The 15384-nt window shown below is 38.7% G+C and overlaps 1 pseudogene; it reads right to left on the bottom strand.

The window, feature by feature from the left end:
• Positions 1–5018: 5018 nt before the first annotated feature.
• On the bottom strand, positions 5019–15005 carry LOC125777552 (uncharacterized; annotated as a pseudogene).
• Positions 15006–15384: the final 379 nt, after the last annotated feature.

Here is a 15384-nt window from a genome sequence, read left to right as displayed (position 1 = left end):
ATGGATTATCCCACTAATCTTAAAAATTTATCAAGATTTCGCCATACAAAAATTACAGTTCCAAATCACTTCATTGAAATGATTTGAAACTGATCCACGCTAAATCTGTCCGTGCGACTCTGATTTTGCGCAATCTACTTGTCAGCACTGGAAAAATACTAGTCAGCACTGGAAAACTGTTACATTATCACAGCTGATTTAGACACTACAAAGGGAAAAAAATGTAAACAAACAAATTTATTTTATAGTAATGAATTTAATTTCACCTGAAAATCGACTTAACAAATGAAAAAATGCTTTCACTATTTCTATTATATGGAAAACATTTGAAAAAAAGACGGCTTTTATTTCAAAATACTATATGACAATCTTTTCTTTTGATAAATATTAAGCGATGTGACTTCCTGAATGACAATAACAGCTGGTTTTTGATCTTTCTAACGGCAGTGAGAACACTGTTGGGTTATGAAATGATTAAATGTAATCTAATCTTTTAAATTTTCGGTCTGAACATGGTATAAGGTAATGAAGTTATAGAGTTGCCAAGTATTGCTTATTTTATATTTATATCTTTAATTGTTTATATGAATATAATTATAAGCAAATTTTAAAACCAATTATGCCATTTATCAAGACACCACCTCCAGGAGGGGGTAAATTAAGTAAAACTGCCGAAAAAGATGTCACAATAGAAGAACTTACAAAAAAGCTAGAAAAAATGGAAGAAATGTGTAAAAAACTCTCAATCGAAGTAAATACTTTAAAAGCCGAAAATATAAAGCTTAAGTCCGCTGATGTGAAGAAAATCCAGAATTTGGAAAATAAAGTCGAATTCTCAACGGATGAGGAAGAACTAGCTAGAGAAACGGAATGGATTCTAAAAAAAAGACCGGCTAAAAAACGAAAAGCGGAGTATTCTCCTGATCTGCAGGAAAAAGAGAATAACGCCATATCAAACCCGCTTGCCCCAAAAAATAGTACGCGGTCTCCACCAATTATGGTGTCTGGAGATGCCAACGGCGATAATTATCAGCAACTAAATATATGCTATTGCTAAATCAGAAGCAAAAAACAATTTTACTATTAAACTTCTGAATAATGGAATATATAAAGCAAATACTTTCTCCGTAGAGGACTATAGATGTATATCGAAAGCTCTTTCGTTTAGAAATATATCTTAGTATAGCTTTGAGAATAAGCAAACGCGGCCAATTAGAGTTATTGTAAAAAATTTGCACGATTCTTATGATCCAAAATCGATTATTGATGACTTAAAAGAGCAAGGATTAAATGCACTGAGTGCTGTCAATCGTCTCCAATGGAAAACTAAAACTCCCCTCGACATGTTTTTGGTAACATTCGATCCCATGGAGAACATAAAAAAGATTTACGAAACTAAAACTATATTAAATTCAATTGTTTCTATTGAACCGGTAAAACTCCCGAAGATGATACCACAATGCAAACATTGCCAGACATTTGGCCACACACAAAACTATTGTGGCAAACAACCAAGATGCGTTAAGTGCGCCGGTAAGCATAAAACATCTGAGTGTTCGAAACCAGAAAACCAGCAGCCTAAATGCTGTAACTGTGAGGAAGCACATCCAGCCAACTATCGAGGGTGCCTTGTTGCCAAAGAATTACAGAAAATACGAGCTAACACAATTGGCCACAAAAAAGATGATGGTCTAGCCCAAAAAGTAGAAGGTCCTGTAGACTTTAGAACAAAAAACAATGAACATCAACAGCAAGAAGATCCAAAAACTACAGCTGAAACATCAAACAAATTTACTTTTGCTCATGTTCTAAAAACAAATAATAATGATAAGATAGCCAATAGCAGCATTCTATCACAGATCTTACAGAAACTTAATAAACAAGAGGAATTCAACACTTCATTACAAAATCGCTTAAGCAAGCTTGAAAAATATCTTTTTAATACCAAAGATGTCTAAGTCTATAAAAATTCTTTTATGGAACTCAAATGGATTAATCAAACATAAGAATGAAATCGAAATTGTACTGAACTCAGAAAATGTTGTCGTATGTATGGTATCGGAGACACATTTTACGTCACAAACCTATTTTAAAATTAAAAACTACGAAACTTACCATACAATTCATCCTAGCAATTGCGCCCCTGGCGGAAGCGCAATACTAATCAAAAGTACGATCAAACATTTTGAGGAAGAAAAACTTTCATCTGATAAGTTTCAAGCTACAACAGTGACTATTTACGGAGTTAAAAGTCCACTCTCACTTACCTCTGTGTACAGTCCTCCAAGGCATCAAATCCAATTTGAAGAGTACCAACACTTAATAAACAGACACAGGTATAGATTCATAATGGGTGGAGATTTCAACGCAAAGAACACGCACTGGGGCTCAAGGCTTATGACTACAAAGGGGAGAGAACTCTATAAAGCACTGCAGTCAACCGGAAGTTACGCATTCTCGACGAACTTACCACCATATTGGCCATCAGACAATCAAAAGATTCCAGACCTGATAGATTTTTTCATTGTTGGCAAAATATCCCGGAACTATTTGTCGATCAATCAGGGTTATGATCTTAACTCGGATCATTCCCCAATCTATTTAAACTATAGTGAAACGGTCATCTTTAAAGACAAAGCAGCGGCCTTGTATAATAAACGTACAGATTGGGAATATTTTAGAACAATGATGGAATGTTACGAAAGTAAATATGACTCTATATTAAATATAGACCAGTTGGAATCTGAAATTTTTCACTTTACAACAAGTATACAACACGCAGCTTGGAAAAGTACACCGGAATTAAAGTAAATGGCAATAAACTCTCAATACCCTAATGATATAAGGGAAACAATTAAATTAAAGAGAAAGCTACGACGTAAGTGGCATCGAACTCGTTGCCCACCTGATAAATCTATTTTAAATAAAGTCTGTAAAGATAATTAAGAGGTTTAAAAATGAAAGTTTCACAAAATATCTTCGTTCCCTAAGCAATGGAAAAAATTCTGAATACTCTCTTTGGAAAAGCTGTAAAAGACTACAAGCACCAGAAACTCAAGTATGTCCCATTAATATAAGTGCTGATAGCTGGGCCAGAGACGATTCAAAAAAAGCAGAAGTATTTTCGGATTATTTAGCCAAAATATTCTCCCCATATGAAACACACGTTGATTATCCTACTGCTTCCAGTCAAGAAAACGAAAAAATCCTATGTTGCACAAGTAGTGAGCTAAGTGAGGAAATCAAAAATCTTAAAAACAAAAAATCCCCAGGTTACGACCTGATTACTGCCGAGGTCCTAAAACAGCTTCCTCAAATAAGTATAGTAAAAATTACCAACATTATTAACGCAGCTTTTCATCTTAAATACATGCCAACTTATTGGAAAGTTGCTGAAATTATCATGATTCCAAAGCCAGGAAAACCAGGATATGATGTATCTTCTTACAGGCCCATATCACTTCTACCGATAATATCGAAGCTATTTGAGAAAATTCTCATAAAATGTATCAATAAAATCATTGAACGGAAAACCATAATTCCAGCGCATCAATTTGGGTTTCGAGCCAACCATTCTACGATTGATCAAATCCACAGGATAACACACATTATTGAGAAAGTCTTTGAGGAAAAAAAATTCTGTTCTGCCGTATTTTTGGATGTTGCAAAAGCGTTCGATAAAGTTTGTCACAAAGGACTGCTTTCGAAGCTAAAACTTATCTTACCGAAACAGTATTACGACATCATAAAATCGTATTTATCTGATCGCTACTTTCGCGTTAAACAAGGAGACAAATATTCTGATCTTAGGGAAATAAAAGCTGGAGTTCCACAAGGTAGTGTGTTGGGTCCTCTTCTTTATATTACAACAGCCACATTTGCAGATGATACCCCGTTGCTTGCTGTTGGTAGTAGTGAACACGAGTCTACTAAAAATCTCCAAAAAGCTGTAAATAAAGTCGTACAATGGGCAAAGAAATGGCAGATAAAGCTGAATGAAGCTAAGTCTGTACACATTGTTTTCACATACAACAAGATACAGTACTTACCAATTTTCATAGACGGTGCTCGAATACCGTTCTTTAATTCCGCTAAATACTTAGGAATGACGCTTGACACTAAGCTACGGTGGAAAGTTCACGTAAAAAATAAACGTAAGGAGCTGGACATGCGACTCAAAAATTACAATTGGTTAATCGGTAACAAATCAGTGTTATCCATCGAAAATAAGTTACTTATCTATAAACAAATACTCCGACCGATATGGAGCTATGGTGCACAACTCTGGGGATGTACTAATGCAAACAATAAGAAAGTCATCCAACAATTCCAAAACAAAGTACTAAGACTAATTGTCCAATCGCCTTGGTATTGTATATGTGCTGATATAGAGCGTGATCTAGGCGTAAACTCGGTTAACACAGAAATATTAAAAATTGCAACAGCACACAGTGCAAGATTGCTACAGCATTGTAACGAAGAAGTAGCTATGTTAACTTCTGGAGATGGTCCACCAAGACGACTCAAACGCCTCAAACCCAGCGATCTTTTAAATTAACCAATACTCTCATAGTAGTTTTATGATTTTGTAATTATATGTTTAAGTCAAATTCAAGTTGCTTGTTAGTCCTTTCTTTTATTTGAACAAGTTGCAATGTATAAACAAAACAAAAAAAAAAAAAAAGTTTGTTATCTATAACATATAAACATGTTAGCAAGAACAAGCAGTAACAAGATTAACTGTTACCCATTTTTTTACTTCTAGCAAATTCAATTCTTTTAAATAAAACTCAGTTTTTTTTATTATTTCGCTTTATTTAATAATAAAATCAAAATAATCAAATATTTACTTAAACTAATAATTTGCCTATTATTATTACATTCGGCAGAAAAATAATACAAATTAAGTTTATTTCAGTATAAAAATTATAATTCTAAAATTCATATTTATAAAAGTAAAATTAGTAACTTCAACTTAAAACTAGTATGTACAACTTAGAACTAATATATACAACTTAAAACTAATATGTGCAACTTAAAACTAATTTGTACAACCTTAAACTAATATGTACAACTTAAAACTAATATATAAATTTATGCTCTTTTTGCTTAAAACGATTGTGACTTAAGGCCACAAATCTCCGGAGCTCCCCACAGATAATGTTTTTATCCTTGTCAGGAAATATATCTAAAATGAAAAGTAAAAAACCCTGCCAAAAACTAACCCTACGACTTTTAGCTTTATTACGGATGCCTTCTCCTTGCGCCCCTCTAAATTGTAGTGGTACATTAGATCGTCAGAAAACATACCACGCAGTACGCCGTCCACACTGCCCTTTGCGCCCTTTGACTTCAATATTAGCCGCATCTGTAAAAAAAACAATACAGTAAATTATATTACAATCGCATTATTTATTTATTTATTTATAAATAAAGAGATTTTGTTGAAGTGAATTAAACGGCTTTTAGTTTTATTTGTCAATCCAGAGATACGAACCTAGTAAAGTAAAACTAGCAAGGAGTAAATTCGCAACAGTATTATGACATACGTGATCGTAACGCTTCTATCGTAATCTGGCATGATGACACACGTGAACGAGTATATAAACGTATCCGTTCGTTCGAACGCAAATTACCAATTGGAGGATGGAGTCATGTGTAGAAGTTCACGCAAGTGAGGAAAGTTCTCTGATCGCCATTCACTTGGGAGTGGCCAGAAACGATTCTTTTACATATGACTCGAGCAGCTCACGACTTCCGGTCTTTGACCAAGTATCCTCTGGGTAGCCTAAGAACATCAGTTTGAAGGCGAGCTAAAGTGAGAAGGCGAAATATCCCCTACTTAGGGTTGTGCGCTGGGTTTGGGACCCGCCACGTAAAAAAAACACCCCCAATGAGAAAGCAAACACAGCCTCGGATGAGAGACCCCCCTTTTGATGACGACCATGGCAAACGAAATAAGGACTATGATTTGAGGGCATGCACCTGGAATGTCCGGTCCCTTAATTGGGAAGGTGCCGCTGCCCAGCTGGTAGATGTCCTCGTAAAGATAAAGGCTGACATCACCGCCGTCCAAGAAACGCGATGGACGGGACAAGGACAGAGACGAGTAGGTCCTTGTGACAATTACTACAGTGGCCATATAAAGGAGCGCAAGTTTGGTGTTGGATTCGTGGTGGGAGAGAGACTCCGTCGCCGAGTACTATCATTCACTCCGGAGAATGAACGTCTAGCCACAATCCGCATCAAAGCGAGGTTCTTCAACATATCGCTGATTTGCGCCCACGCCCCGACGGAAGAGAAGGACGATGTGACCAAAGATGCCTTTTATGAGTGCTTGGAGCGCACTTATGAGAGATGCCCCCGCCACGATGTCAAAATCGTGCTTGGCGACTTCAACGCCAGGGTGGGCAAAGAAGGTATCTTTGGCACTACGGTCGGTAAATTCAGCCTCCACGAGGAAACATCCCCAAATGGGTTGAGGCTGATCGACTTCGCCGGGGCCCGAAATATGGTTATCTGTAGTACTAGATTCCAGCATAAGAAGATACATCAAGCTACCTGGCTGTCTCCGGATCGAAAAACCACCAACCAGATAGATCATGTTGTGATAGACGGAAGACACGTCTCCAGTGTTTTAGATGTGCGTGCGCTCCGAGGTCCTAACATCGACTCGGACCACTATCTTATTGCAGCCAAGATTCGCACCCGCCTCTGTGCAGCAAAAAACACACGCCAACAAACACAAGGAAGGTTCGACGTCGAGAAGCTGCAATCACAACAGACAGCCGAACGATTTTCTACTCGGCTTGCACTCCTGCTCTCTGAGAGCACTCGTCAACAACTCGGTATAAGGGAACTGTGGGACGGCATTTCAAACTCCTTACGTACAGCTGCAACCGAAACCATTGGTTTTCGGAAAGTGCAGAAGAACAGCTGGTACGACGAGGAGTGCCGTGTCGCAGCGGAGAGAAAACAGGCTGCCTACCTCGCAACGTTACGATCGACCACAACACGTGCGGGATGGGATAGATACCGAGAGCTGAAGAGGGAAGCGAGACGCATTTGCAGACAGAAAGAAGCCGAAATGCGTGAGTACGAACAGCTTGATAAGCTGGCCGACAGGGGTAATGCTCGAAAATTCTACGAAAAAATGCGGCGACTTACAGAAGGTTTCAAGACCGGAGCATACTCCTGTAGAACCCCCAAAGGTTATCTAGCCACCGATGCCCAGAGCATACTTAGATTATGGAGGGAACACTTCTCCAGCCTGCTGAATGGCAGTGAACACATAGCACCAGGAGAAGGCGAACCCGATTCCCCAATCGATGACGATGGAGCAGACTTCCATTGCCCGGCCATGACAAAGTTCGAATAGCAGTTGCCCGCCTGAAGAACAACAAAGCGGCAGGGGCCGACGGTTTGCCGGCCGAGCTATTCAAACACGGCGGCGAAGAACTGATAAGGAGCATGCATCAGCTTCTTTGCAAAATATGGTCGGATGAGAGCATGCCCAACGATTGGAATTTAAGTGTGCTATGCCCAATCCATAAAAAAGGAGACCCCACAATCTGCGCCAACTACCGTGGGATTAGCCTTCTCAACATCGCATATAAGATTCTGTCGAGCGTATTGTGTGAAAGATTAAAGCCCACCGTCAACAAGCTGATTGGACCTTATCAGTGTGGCTTCAGACCTGGTAAATCAACAACCGACCAGATATTCACCATGCGCCAAATCTTGGAAAAGACCCGTGAAAGGAGAATCGACACTCACCACCTATTCGTCGATTTCAAAGCTGCTTTCGACAGCACGAAAAGGAGCTGCCTTTATGCCGCGATGTCTGAATTTGGTATCCCCGCAAAACTAATACGGCTGTGTAAACTGACGTTGAGTAACACGAAAAGCTCCGTCAGGATCGGGAAGGACCTCTCCGAGCCGTTCGATACCAAACGAGGTTTCAGACAAGGCGACTCCCTATCGTGCGACTTTTTCAATCTTCTCTTGGAGAAAATTATTAGAGCTGCAGAACTGAATCGAGCAGGTACAATCTTTTATAAGAGTGTACAGCTGCTGGCGTATGCCGATGATATCGATATCATCGTTCTCAACACCCGCGCCGTTAGTTCTGCTTTCTCCAGACTGAACAAGGAAGCAACGCAAATGGGTCTGGCAGTGAACGAGGGCAAGACGAAATATCTCCTGTCATCAAACAAACAGTCGTCGCACTCGCGACTTGGCACTCACGTCACTGTTGACAGTCATAACTTTGAAGTTGTAGATAATTTCGTCTATCTTGGAACCAGCGTAAACACCACCAACAATGTCAGCTTTGAAATCCAACGCAGGATAACTCTTGCCAACAGGTGCTACTTCGGACTAAGTAGGCAATTGAGAAGCAAAGTCCTCTCTCGACGAACAAAAACCAAACTCTATAAGTCACTCATAATACCCGTCCTGTTATATGGTGCAGAGGCTTGGACGATGACAACATCTGATGAGTCGACGTTGCGAGTTTTCGAGAGAAAAGTTCTGCGAAAGATTTATGGTCCTTTGCGCGTTGGCCACGGCGAATATCGCATTCGATGGAACGATGAGCTGTACGAGATATACGGCGACATTGACATAGTTCAGCGAATTAAAAGACAGCGGCTACGCTGGCTAGGTCATGTTGTCCGAATGGACGAAAACACTCCAGCTCTGAAAGTATTCGACGCAGTACCCGCCGCGGGAAGCAGAGGAAGAGGAAGACCTCCACTCCGGTGGAAGGACCAAGTGGAGAAGGACCTGGCCTCGCTTGGAATATCCAATTGGCGCCACGTAGCGAAGAGAAGAAACGATTGGCGCGCTGTTGTTGACTCGGCTATAATCGCGTAAGCGGTGTCTACGCCAGTAAGAAGAAGAATATACAAATTTATGGAAGTGTGAGCAAAATTTTTTTAAATTTCAAGTTTTTTATAATTTTTAGGAATAAAGAACATAAACAAGAAACCAATGAATGGAATATCTCATTAAAAATTAATAAAAAATTATTTAAAAACAATACTGTAAATTATATTACAATCGCATAATATTTAATAACGAAATATTTACCATAGCATCCGTGCTTTCCTTTTGTGAAAGTTTGTCTTCCACGAAGCGCACGTGCTCTTCCAATGACATGGGCAGTTTCGAAGCGAGCTCCACGTAATACTCGTCCTCCAAGTCATCGATGATGCGGCTAATTGAATGGTGCATCTTTGCCGCTATGACGCGGCATTCGCGCAATAATTTACTTTGTGCCTGCACCTCGGCCTTTTCTGGCATCTAGAAAATTAAAATATAAAAATTAGTTTTTGTTTTAAATTGGTAATGTAATACTGCGTTACTTACTTTGTCTGTTAGGGGCTTTTCAATGGCAGTGAGTCGGGTCTCAATGGCATCCAGCTTCTGGATTATATCTGAGAATGAATTTTTATAAAGCAAATACTAATACATTTATATAATAATACATTATACCTGCATGGCCGCCAGAAGATGGTGACGGTATCACAATTTGTGATGGTTCTACTCGAGGAGCGCAAACGAGGTTGTAAGATATTTTTTTAAACACTTTATCTGTAAAAAAATATTATTAAAAAATTAAAAATATTTATGTTCAATAAAACCTCTATGGGGGCTCAACGCATAGGAATCAAATATCCACGTCGCAAACTGAAACAAAAAAAATATTAGGTAGTCATTTAATTAAAAAATACCGTTTAAAAATGTGCACTAATTTATAAAATGAAATGCTAGTACTTTATGTTAATAATGTTACAAAAGTAGTATTAAGTTTGGTATTTGTATTGCTATATGCATCCCTTATTATAAACATTGGTCGCCTACTTAAACAATAGCTGCATTTGGCGCCGCAGCTGTCTGCTTGTCTACTTAAACAATGACTGTATTTGGCGCCGTATAATGTTATGTTCTTATAATTGCCAGACGCAATATTCTAGAAGGACACTTCGGCATCAGCGAGGAGTGCGTGGCTATATAAGCCGTGGCAGCGCCAACGTAATCAACCAGTGCTAAGAAACATTCGCAACAATTGGTGTCAGAAGTGGGATTGTCAAATAATCCAAATTCAAGATGGTTAAATTCGGAGAATTGAGAATTCAGCAATTAAAAAAGGAATTGGAGGAGCGTAATTTGCCGATAAGCGGGCAAAAGGCGGATCTGCAGGCACGATTACGTGAAACAATGGAAGTGGATGGAATTAATGTGGACGAGTTCGAATTTGATGGCCCAGAAAAAGTAGAAGAACAACGAACATCAAGGGCTGAAAATACATCACAGTTAGAGTCTCGCCTTACACAAAAAATGACTGAAAATAATACGCAGTTAGAAAATCGTTTGGTACAACAGATTACAGAAAATACTACACAACTACAAAAAGAAGTACAAGAGAAATTTTCACAATTTGAAGACGAATTAAGCACGTTAAAAAATGACGAAGCAAATTTAAAATCAGAAGTTCTTCAATTGAGTAATCGTATGCGAGAATTGCAACTGCATAGCCCGTCACCATCAACGAATAATCAAAGATTGAAGGCACCCACATTCGATGGAAGTATTCCATTTCAAATTTTCAAACTTCAGTTTGAAAAGACAGCAATGGCCAATAACTGGAATGCAGCGGACAAAGTGGCATCCTTGTCTGTATCATTAAGAGGACCTGCGCCAGAAATCCTTCAGACTATTCCAGATTGTAAACGGGACAACTATGAGGCATTGATGAGTGCGATAGATAGGTAGTGAGCACCGGAAACAAATATACCAGATCGAACTACAAAATAGGAGTCAGAAAATGAACGAGTCATTGCAAGAGTTCGCAACTAAAATAGAACGACTGGCTCATTTGGCAAATGCAGATGCACCTGTGGATTACATTGAGAGGGTGAAAATTCAAAGTTTCATAAATGGAATTCGTGATGTGGACACCAAACGCGCCACATATGCATTGCCAAAAAGAACGTTTGCTGAAACGGTTTCGCACGCCCTCACATAGGAAACAGCTTCTCTACTAAGTAAACCAGCACACAAAGTACAAAGAGTTGAAATGGAACAACCAGCGCTGATGGAAGAAATATTGAAGACGCTGAAGACAATTGCTGCACCGCGAGTAAATACAACAGGCAGATGTTTCAACTGTGGAAAAGTGGGTCACTTTGCCCGAAATTGCAATATAAAGGTAAACCCATCAAAACGGAAATAACCAACAGAACACCGAAAGAGGATTCACCACAAAAATGCGGATGCATTATCACGTCGCCCTTGTCCACTGGAATGTAAACATTGCTCCAAATCAGAAGGAAAAGAAGGTATAATCGACGTGCGATTACTGAATATAGAACCTGAAGATGATTGAACTCCTCACCGCATCAGAATAAATCAGCTGGAGGACCCTGATCTTGCAAAGCTGATAATAGCCAAAGAAAATGAGGTACGACCACCAAAGGAACAAATAAGTAGCGAGAGTCCAACTGCAAAAGCATACTGGGCCCAATGGAACTGCATAAACCTCGTTAATGGATACCTTCATCATACCTGGAAAAGCGAAGATGGCAAACAGTCTCGTCTGCAGATCATAGTACCGAAGTCCATGATCCCGAAAGTATTGAAAGAATATCACAATGGACCTAGTGGAGGGCACCTTGGAATTACAAAAACTATAGAGAAGATTAAATAACGGTTCTACTGGATTGGTTGTCGAGATTCCTTAGCAGAATGGATAAGTAATTGTACAAAGTGCATGGCAGCTAAAGGTCCCAAAGTCAAAAGTCGCGGTAGGCTTCAACAGTACAACGTGGGATCACAATTTGAACGAGTCGCAATGGATGTTGCAGTTCCGTTCCCAACCAGTACGGTCGGAAAGAAATATCTACTGGTGTCATGGACTATTTCAGTAAATGGCCAGAAGTATATGCCTTACCAAACCAAGAAGCAAAGACAGTAGCCGAAGCGTTTGTAGAAAATTGGATAACAAGGTTCGGAGTGCCCGTCAAATTACACTCAGATCAAGGCAGGAATTTCGAATCTTCCGTTTTCCAAGAAGTCTGTACATTATTGGGCATCCACAAGTAGTGATGAGCGATATTTCACTACCGGTGATTTTTTCACTGTGATTGAAAAATCGCAAATCGCAACTGCGATCACTTTTTATAAATAGCAGTTCGCTTCTATGAACTGCGATTGCGATCGCAGTTCGAAACTGTGATCACAGTTCGAACCAGTGAATTGCGATCGCAATTCGAAACTGTGATCGCAGTTCGAACCTGTGATTTGCGATAGCAGTTCGAACCTGTGAATTACGATCACAATAGCAAATAGCAGAAAAGTAACAACTTTCTTCAGGGTATTGTATATATCGTATATGCTATTTTTCGTCATAGTGGTTTGAAATTTTGAGTGTAACGTTCTTATAATTTTTAATAATGGCAGGAAATGTATCAAGGAAAAGAAGTGAAGTGTGATGTTTGAAGTGGTAGATGAAATATAATCAAAATGGAATATTTTAATTTGTTTTAATAAAATTTTTAATTTTACTTATTGTTAAAACCAAATTTGAAAGCTTTTTGTGATGAAAACAAGAATTGTAACTAATTAATTTCAGAAAAAATTATGGAATAAAAAAATTACGGGGTTTTAGTATTTTCCCAAAGATTAGGAAACTCCCGTTAATTATTAGATCTTGAAAATATTAAAAGCGGGTATTCTAAACAAACAAATTATCACCACACTAATGGTAATTCCTTCTAAGAAATGTGTGAAACCATCATACCAACATACAAATGAACTATGCAATACGCTCTAAGTGTCTGGTAGCCGAACCGCTCCAACATTTGCGAAAATGTAGTGAAAAGAAAGGTGGAAAAACTTGACTCGAGTTACAGGAGCCAAAAGAGAATTTGCCGCCAATAACGACAAAATGTTTCCGTCGTTCCCACGACAGTCGGGTCTACGTAAGTGGAACAGACCCGGACTTTTATTCGGCCAAACAGTGTCAAATTGGCAGAATCTGCCGCTACAACAACAACAACGACTTTTGAACGTCGACTTAGTTGCGATCGCAATAGCAATATAAAATCACAGTGATTTAAAAATAGCAATCGCTGAAATCACAGATATCGAAAAATCACAATATCGCTCATCTCTATCCACAAGCCACGGACAACAGCGTTACATCCGCAATCAGATGGGATGGTAGAGAGCTCAGTATATACAGTAAAAAACCTTTGGTTTGTTTACATACTTATACTCACCTCTATCAAATCTTAGGGTTTTGTGTAACACTTTTTTTGCTACTTTCATAGTAATCAGGGTGTTGTGTTAGTATTTGAGCTACATATAAATTTTAAATTTTGATGATCACCACTTTAAAATATATTAAATAATGCAAGTGTTTACGTTACTTAAGGTTGGTACGCAGCTCTCAAGTAATTGCTCAAGAACAAAAATACATTATTTCTCAAGTAATTTTGACAGCTGGTTACGCATTGTGAATGATCCACATTAGAAGAGTAAGAGAGAATAAACAAAGTAAACAAACTTTGTGCGTATGTATGTATGTATGTATGTGTATGGTAACACAAATATTTTCATTGAGATTTAAGGAATGTTGTTGACGATTGGTTGGTTTTATACAACATTTCTAGTTTATTTGGGTGCCCAGCTTAGTGGGAGGCACACCCTTCAGTCACTTACACTCGCGTTATATTCTATTTACTTATGTGAGTGAAAATGCGGTGAATCTCAGATAGATTATATTTGAATTTATTTTTTTTTATAACAAATTATTTAACAATTAATTTATGGTATATATAACGAATACAGCCCGGTGGCTGCTGATGGAGACTTGAGGTATCGTGGACGACTCGAATTAACGCGCACAGGTTTGGTGGATTGGATACCCGTAGAGGAGCGTGAGGTGCTATCGCGGCGCAGCGTATATGCGAATGTTCCAAGAACGAATGTAGATGTGCGAACAGTATGTGACGAATTGCTGGCACGAATGTTTTGAATCTGCTCAGGAGACCATCCTTTATGCTGAGTGGGTGGATTTACAAGTGTGGTGAGTTGTCTTGTGTGCGAGTGTGGTGTCGTCAAGTACTAGTGTGTACTAGTTTTTCCGGTTAAAGTGGGGGGGATGCTTAACTCATTTAAACATCCTGGGCCCCCTAGGCGAATATTTTGCCTAGTATTTTGTATAAGGTGATACATGTAATTTGCTTACTGTTGGCGAAGTAGCCGAGGTTGCAGAATATAAGCTGTAAGAAGCGATTTTGGTTTTAGTATACATTTGTATTTTATGTAAGTAGTGGTGCTTTAGGTAGTAATTTCCTTTTGCGTGTTTTGACGACTTATTATTTTAGAAAAAAAATGTTTGCTTTTATTTATTTTACTAGCGGTTATTTAAATTGCTTATTTCATCGGTATGGTATACCGGTTGTTCATAATTTGCCTCGGCTTATAAAGGATAGTTACTCCATGCCTGGCTCAGATGTGGCCAGAATGGGTACTCCTTAGCCCTAGATTTAGGACTATGAAATTAGAGGGATCTTGCCACCCATATGAGGAGCGCTTGGATATGTGCGATAAGAGCGACCTTTGCCTTTTGTAAGTAGGTGCGTCACTGTATCGCATTGGGAGTATGAGGATCTTTTCCTTTTGAGATTTTGTTTATTTTTGTAAATTTATGAAACTTGTCGATTTTTGACTATTGATACAATTTCGTTATATTTTATGTTTTACTGCATATGTATTAATTTGACGTTTAGTACCGCGCCACATAGTTTGAGATTTTTTAAGCAGGATTTTCTTTTTTTTCATTATTGGCGAAAGCCATCCTGCGGGGCCGAAAAGTTGTATGTGCTTTTAATAATTTGGACTCTCAGAGGTAACTCTGACTTTGTTTTTAGTTCCAATTTGTGGAGTATTGAAAATTTGTGGCTTTGGGGGTAGTCGTACGACGTACCGGCCATTATTTCATCGAGTAGTTGTGGCTTTCGAGTAGCGCTCGCAATACTGATCTTGTGGAGTTTTATTTAATATTCGGGGAAGTTTCCCTATCTCTTGAACTTTCCTTAATTGTGAATTAAGGCATTTGTTAGATTTTTTCTCAACTTGAGTTGGTGTGGTGGTAACTAGTTTTGTAACTAGTCCAATTTGTGTTTCACTGTGCAGCGTTTGAGATCTTTGTGCCTTTGAGCAGCATGGTGTCTGTTGGCAACTTTTAGTATTTTCAGTTTCCGGATTTGCTTTTGCAATTAAACTCTTGGTTTGTTTTATGAATGCGCTTCTTTGGGGTGAGATGGGATATCTGCTGTAATGAAGCATTGTGTGATGTCTTTTATGACAATA

This window comes from Bactrocera dorsalis, chromosome 1, assembly GCF_023373825.1.
Source record: "Bactrocera dorsalis isolate Fly_Bdor chromosome 1, ASM2337382v1, whole genome shotgun sequence".
Taxonomy (NCBI): domain Eukaryota; kingdom Metazoa; phylum Arthropoda; class Insecta; order Diptera; family Tephritidae; genus Bactrocera; species Bactrocera dorsalis.
The sequence above is the reverse complement of the archived record's forward strand: the minus strand, read 5'-3'. Positions and strand labels throughout refer to the sequence as shown.